Source organism: Pundamilia nyererei, unplaced genomic scaffold (assembly GCF_000239375.1).
Source record: "Pundamilia nyererei isolate P.nyererei 1_Seehausen unplaced genomic scaffold, PunNye1.0 scaffold00084, whole genome shotgun sequence".
In the NCBI taxonomy this organism is placed as follows: domain Eukaryota; kingdom Metazoa; phylum Chordata; class Actinopteri; order Cichliformes; family Cichlidae; genus Pundamilia; species Pundamilia nyererei.
The window spans coordinates 1,797,362-1,803,395 of NW_005187485.1; the positions used below are offsets into that span (position 1 = coordinate 1,797,362).

The 6,034-nt window shown below is 37.0% G+C and overlaps 1 pseudogene; it reads right to left on the minus strand.

The window, feature by feature from the left end:
• LOC102210826 (serum amyloid P-component-like) overlaps positions 1-960 on the minus strand; it is a 3,007-nt pseudogene extending 2,047 nt beyond the window's left edge.
• Positions 961-6,034: the final 5,074 nt, after the last annotated feature.

Sequence of the window (6,034 nt, forward strand, 5' to 3'; positions counted from 1 at the left end):
ACAATTCAGAAGGAAAACAAAGTACAGCCACCTTAACACTCTGGCTCTTTTCCATTAGACAAAAAGCCTTTGTCAAGATCAACAATGAACTGTAATTTTGAGTTCATGCCTTCACAGCTTCCCCATTCTAGCTGGAATCGATGTGCAATTCAGTTAGAGCATTCATGATTACACCATGTCCTGGTAAACAACAGTGTGCAACATGTTTTTCACTGGTTTACTGTAAATGTGACCATTTTAAGAAGAATGAACTTTAAAGGTCAGGACTGTGCTGGTGTTAAAAATATTGTCTCTTTATTTTAGAAAATGTTTTAATGGAGTTACTGAGAGTGGATGAGAGGAATTAGGTTGATCAGTAATTCTAAATTGCCCATAGGTGTAAATAGTTGTCTGTTTCTCTGTGTTAGCCCTGCAACAGACTGGCGATCTGTCCAGGGTGTACCCTGCCTCTCACCCAGTGGTAGCTGGGATTGGCTCCAGCCCCTCCTGGTGACCCTGATGAGGATAAGGAGAAGAAAATGGATGAATGGACAGTGTGAGAGAAAGTTAAAATAAAAATTCAAATGATAAAAATTCAATAATGTGGGTGATAAAACTCATAATAATAAAACAAGGAAATAAATCAGCGTATATGCAATTTAAAAAAGATAAACACACCCTTGCATCATTAACTTGAGGCAATAAGGACTACAAGCACACCCACTAAAAGGTAATTTGGCTGAAGTCCTAGTCATATGGGATGTCAAAATAAAACAGAATACAGCAGCTTACAAAGTGTTTCTTTTTAAAATCCATGCGCAAACCAAGAAACTGGGAAAGCTACATGTAACTGTCACTGGTGTTAGATGCCTCAATCTGCTAAAGGATGCAATATATTAGAGATGGAAGAGATAGAGAAGAAATAGGGGAGGCATGATTAGATAACTATCACCAGCTGCGCCGGCCAGCCTCCCCTGGCATTACTCATGAACCCACTGCACCTCTCCTGCAGCTGATCCACAGACCACACCCCACCATCATAATTAATGCCACCTTTTCAACAAATGCAACCAAAGTTTAGGATCGTGCTCCAGTCCTCTGGTTTTTCATGCTGCAGTTATCTGATCTTTTCGTTAGTCAGAAGTCCAGAATTTGTTTATTTAACTAGCATTGATGAGAGTGAGAAGCTCTTTTGTGAGCATCCTTTTTTGTAAATGTGTGCATTTTGATATGCGAGACAGTATTTCCTGAATTCTTTCTTTTTTCCTTTACGGTCTTTTTACTTACCCTTTTCCCGTTAGACTTAAATTAAATAAGGGTTGATTACTTGTGATAAGCAGCTGTCGGTGGTCTGATAAAATCATTGCTCTTGATTAGCTGAAATGGCTTGTCTAAGCACAACATCAAGGGCCTATTTGTACTGTCACATCCAAATATTACACCATGTCTTCAGAGGACATCTGTGATGTGTCTGTCATGGAGAACAGAATCATGAGCTAGAGGGATGAACCCTGGAGAGGGATCAGACTGAAACGACAAGGCAGAGCACACTGAACTCAGCAGGGAAAGACTCCCCAAGTTTCACCTCCAGACAGGATGAGACGTAGTTGGCAGGCAAAAAATGGAGAAAAACTTTTGAATCAGTTTGAGGAACATTTTAATGGTTTTTACACTCAGGTATGAAGCTGGTTTTAGATATAATCATGAATATACAATGCTGTACTATTTTAATATTGTGTTACTACTGAAAGGACATGAGTACTATTATTCTTTGTTACCCTTCTTAACAAGAGAGTGCAGAACAACAGGTGTAACTGGTCCTCAGGTATTCATACATTGAAGCATCTTTGTATATATCTGTGCCTAAGACATTGCTACTGTTTAGAATATGCAATATATCAAACTACTACAATACTACTCTTTCATAATTTATAACTTCATAAAAAAGTTCCATATTTTTCTAAAGCAATTGTAGTCTGTATCAAATTTTAATGGCTTCATCTATTGCTCATGCTCTACCTCCATCAAGTTTCAGGAAATTTAGCTAAGCATTTTTCCCCCAATCTTATCTTGCTGAAAGACAAAGAGAAAGATCAACATACAAAAACAGAAGAAAATGACTTTTCTGTGATGGTTCTGGGAATCGACTCTGTATTTGTAAAACATTTGTTATTAACAAGATTTAAATGCAAAACGGGTGTTCTTATCAGTTTCTCAACACAAGAGGGAATGTTTCATTCTCACAAATGTTATCACAAAGTAAAAAAGACTCTAATACTACAGAGGTAGCAGTAGGAGGTGTGGTATTTTATCAACAAGAACCACACTATCATAATGAAAATAACAGATAAATAATAATAACTAGCTAAGCCAAAGGCTGCATTTTGAAGTAGGCCTCAGTGAGGCCTGGCATCTGTGAGAGAGGATGACAAATAAAGAATGAGGAAGGGAAGAGCAAGAACATTTACATGCCTATGATGGGAAGAGGAGTGTTTCAAGTGTGAACCTGCTTCTCAATTTCATATGAAACAATGTGAATAAACAACTGTCAACAATATAGTGTGACATAACAGACATAAAGAGGAAATGGCACGAGATGCAAGTTATTCTCTGAGAAGTTTGTTAAAACAGCATTTGTATGGTGCAGCAGAGGACAACACTAAGCAGTGACCTGCATAAAGAGCCTTAGGCAACTGTCAGAGTGTCAGACTTTACCTTGTAACCACTGAGCTGCTGTGCAGAAATTTGGCAATGAAAAACATAAAATGTAACAGCCTGTCAGTAAAACCACAAGCCATGATGGTGATGAAACGGTGAACAAAATATTAATTATACCTATTATCTTGAAGGTAATGTTCCTTCATATAAGGGAATCATGATTTCACTACACACAATAGTTTTATTTTCCCTCTGTGCGTGCAGAAGTCTGGTGAATTACATTTATGTCTAGAAATTTTTTTTAAGTAAAACCGGGGAATGACAAAAATCCTAAAAACCTTTTTGTGCCATGTAAAATAAATCCGTTTGCATGACTGGTTCGTCTTGCATGTGGGATGTTTTACAGGGTGAAAAAAGTTAAAACTACTACTACTGAAATGAAGACCACAAGCACACATACACATGCACAGGGCTACATCAAGGTTTTTAAAAACAGTAATGTCCTTGACACAGAGCTGAATACAGCCACTACTAAGTAAAAAAAAATGAAATCATTAGAATAGTAATAATTAAAGGTAAGAAAAAATAATGAGTCTGTAGTATAAAAATGTTGCCATTTCCAAAAACATAAGGATATGCGTATGCTGAGCAAGTGAGGGATGAAATCACCATCTGACCAGTCAGTTCTTTGGATATAGTGCCACAATTCCTGCATTATCCCTCAGACCTCTTAACGTCCCTCTTAGACCTCCATATGCAGAAATCTATTTACCAGATTCGTGCAAATGCAAATGCTAGGGATGCAAGTGGTGCACTGGTACTTACACCCTCACTCAACTTGAAATAAGCACACTAAAGTGAATTAAGGGTGCCCTGGTTGTATTAAGTGCACTGTTAGCCTTTGCAGTAATTTCCAGAGCTTAGTACTGCAAAATCAACAGTAAAAATCTCTAAAGGATGTTAGCAGTTTAGTACTGTAATCTCATGTAATTGTGGGAAAATTCCATGAGATTACATTATTTTTACGGTAACTCATCGTACTCATGGAAACAGCTGTAAAATACAGCAAATGTAACAATTGGTGATGTTACTGAGATTATACTATTACACCATCCGGATTTCTGTTGTTTTCTACTGTAGATCTAAGAGTAATTACTTAAATCCTCATTCAGGGTGTATTACTATAAAATGTGATTCACTGTGAAAGTAGTATAACATATAAACTACAATATACAGCATAATTTTTAACTTAAGGAGTAAGTTGCAGCCACATTATGAACAGAGGACTTTCCTGAAGCCTTTTGTGAATAATTTTGATGATGTAAAAACTGGGAATTGGTCCCTATTGACAATACTCTTATTTTTTGCCATTTAGGAAAGGTAATTGGTCACTGAACTTTTACAACTATGTGTATTTCTAAATTTTGTGGCTTCAGTGCACGCAAATTTATATTGTTCAGTTTGCTTGTTAAAAGCCTGCCAAGCACCCCAAGGCTGATTATGCTTGGTAAGAAGTCATTCATGAAATAGAGCTGATTAGACCATATTAAAATTTCTGTTTGGCACAGGAGCTTTTCGTGGACACAGGTATCCAGTCTCTGTTTTGTTAGCTCAAATTTCTGTAATTTCCTTTATAAACCAAGGTTGTTGGACATGTGTCTCAGTGAATCCAGCAAAGTAACAATATCAAATTTCACATTACATATTACTGATCAACATAGTAGTCTAGCTACACCAACAGCAAAAATACTGAAGTCAATACTGTAAAGTTTAACAGCAGCACAAACGATAAACTCCAAAATAACCATACAGTTGATTCATCTCCGGTAATTTAACTGGGCTGACTCTTTGTTAGGTGTGTTTAATGGGCAGAATAATTCCCAATTATGTACAATTATAATATGTTAAAACGGACTTATGTACATAAGGCCATTAATAATTTACTGCACATAGCTATTTGCTTTATGACTATCTAGACAGTGTGCAGAAGTGAAGTATTGAAATTATTTTATGTTGCATAATGACAACATGTTGCCCCTATACATTTAAGGACAAAGTTCAATGACCGCCACCTGCTGGATGGTGAGTGCAGAGGGCTGTGTAATTGTTGAGCTGGACAAAGAGAACATCTTTGCTGATGCAATGTCAGTCTTCTTTGGTTCATTCTATGTATTGAACCTGGAATACCAGGAGTCAGCGTGTGCAAGGTTTTTTGTAAGGATAAACCCTGATGAAGCGCCTTGAGGCGACTTTTGTTGTGATTTGGCGCTATATAAATAAAATTGAATTGAATTGAATTGAATTGAATTGAATTGAATTGAATTGAATTGAATTGAATTGAAGAGGGAACAAAATGTACCTCCAAGGTTGGGACAAGCAGAAGGACTGAAGCGAAAGGTTGTTCACATTAACCCTCATGTCACAACTTTCCTCCAGCGGCTTACTGAATTTGAGTGGAGAACTTCAAATTAGGTAACTGTTTTTGCCATTTTTAGTGAATTTCTTGTATAATTTAAGTGTCCAATGTGTTGTTACCTGTGTCTCCACAGATGATCCATGGCCAATGCTTTCTGGACATTTACACAAGACGAACAACAATGAAGACAAGCTCTCTTGCCATCTTGCAAGACGCTGTCTCTGTCCAATAGGTTTTTTGAGTGCAACAGTTTCGATTTTGTTCCCTTCTTTTACCCGTTTGTTAAAAATTATTTCAGCTACTTACACTTTAATTGTCACATGCATTGGCTCACCCTACAAATCAATGAACTCAGTCCACAAAGCAAGATCAGGGTTCAGTGCAGGTCAGTCAAATTCCGTCACACCACACACGCTCATCCATGTCCTTGTGGACCCTGTTTTGTGCATTGATTTGGTGGTGTGAGCCAGTATTTTGGACAAAGTGTATATAAAGGCAGAAGTGTGGGGCTTGATATTATATTCATTACGATTCAGTTTATTTGTATGGTGCCAACAAAATGAATGCCAAGGCACTTCACATTGTAGGTTTAAGACCCTACAAAATATAACTAAGAAAACCCAACACTTGAGCATATGTTGTCTGCCATGATATGGATATGACATAATATCGTTATTGTTTGTACAACCATCTGAGAAAATAATGGAATACATGGTTTAGTAAAAACAAGTGCTTCCTCAATGAAAATATGTTTTCAGTTCTTTTTAGTTTTTGATTTTGGAAATGTGTATTTCAGCAGGGAAAAATCAGAATTGAAATAAAGTGGTGTAAAGCACACAGTGTTGGGGAGTAACGGAATACATGTACCGCCGTTACGTATTTAGAATACAAAATATGAGTAACTGTATTCCGTTACAGTTACCGTTTAAAAAGGTGGTATTCAGAATACAGTTACTTTGTTGAAATAAATGGAATACACTG